At 26.5% G+C, this 1,003-nt stretch overlaps 1 protein-coding gene across 1 annotated transcript in view; it reads right to left on the reverse strand.

Annotated features, from left to right (window-relative positions):
• Nucleotides 1-1,003, reverse strand: part of PUS10 (pseudouridylate synthase 10) — a 78,800-nt gene that overhangs the window by 22,915 nt on the left and 54,882 nt on the right. The window lies entirely within an intron of this gene.

Consider the following 1,003-nt stretch of genomic DNA (forward strand, 5'->3'; position numbering starts at 1 on the left):
AATTAGAAAGAGATTGGAAAATGAAGAATTATTCTGTCGATACTATGATTAGAATTATTAGCAAGGCAAAAACACATTTTATTCACATCCTTAAAAACTGTATGAAGCTTCTTTTTAAAGTGCTCAAATTTCTTAACGGACTTGAGTTTTAAAAGAGAGACCTTAATGTTTTGTTTTATTATAAAAGTGACACATATAAATCGTAAAATAAATACAGGATGGTTTTTCAATCCCACTTCACAATTATTAACAGTGTGGTGTGTTTCTTTCTAGCCATTTTTATGAAAACATATGTGTATATAATTTTTGAGATATTAAACATGCTTTTGGAAAATTGCTTTATTTAATATTACATCATGGTTATCTTTTCAACTCTAGGGACTGTTGGACAGTTAAACTGTAGAAAATTTTTCTGTTAAAAAAAGTGCTACAGTGAACATTCTTATATACCAAAAAAGCACAATTTCATATTCTATATACTTTTTCCTCCATGGAGAATATACAAAATCATACATTGAAAAAAAATCATACCATATTAAAATTTTGTCTGTTTTGAGTTTCTATATTTATTGATTTTTGTATTTACTGAATTCATTAGATCATTAACAACCCTATTAGCTACTCTAGAATCACAATAATGAATAGCAGGTTTTTTTGTTTCTTATTCTAATCCATAAAATAAAATTAAAATGAATAACACATTCCTTTTATTCAGGAAAGCTTCACTCAACCTGAATCTATAACATTATTGCATCTTTTGTTTTCTATTTTCTGTTCTCACTGATTCAACATGTAAAATGATTTGTACTTCAAAACTGAAATTTGAGGTAAAAATATTTTGCATTAATGACTTCTCTAATTTCCAAAGTACTTTCATTACCTCATTTCCTCTTCATACTATCTGTGAAGTGGTTTTATTTTCTATTTTCTCAATATTCAGTTTAAAGAACAGTCAGAGCTTATTCTTACTAACAGAAGGAAATACAGCTATATAATTCAAAAT

This window comes from Propithecus coquereli, unplaced genomic scaffold (assembly GCF_000956105.1).
Source record: "Propithecus coquereli isolate 6110/MARCELLA unplaced genomic scaffold, Pcoq_1.0 Scaffold138, whole genome shotgun sequence".
NCBI classification, from domain to species: domain Eukaryota; kingdom Metazoa; phylum Chordata; class Mammalia; order Primates; family Indriidae; genus Propithecus; species Propithecus coquereli.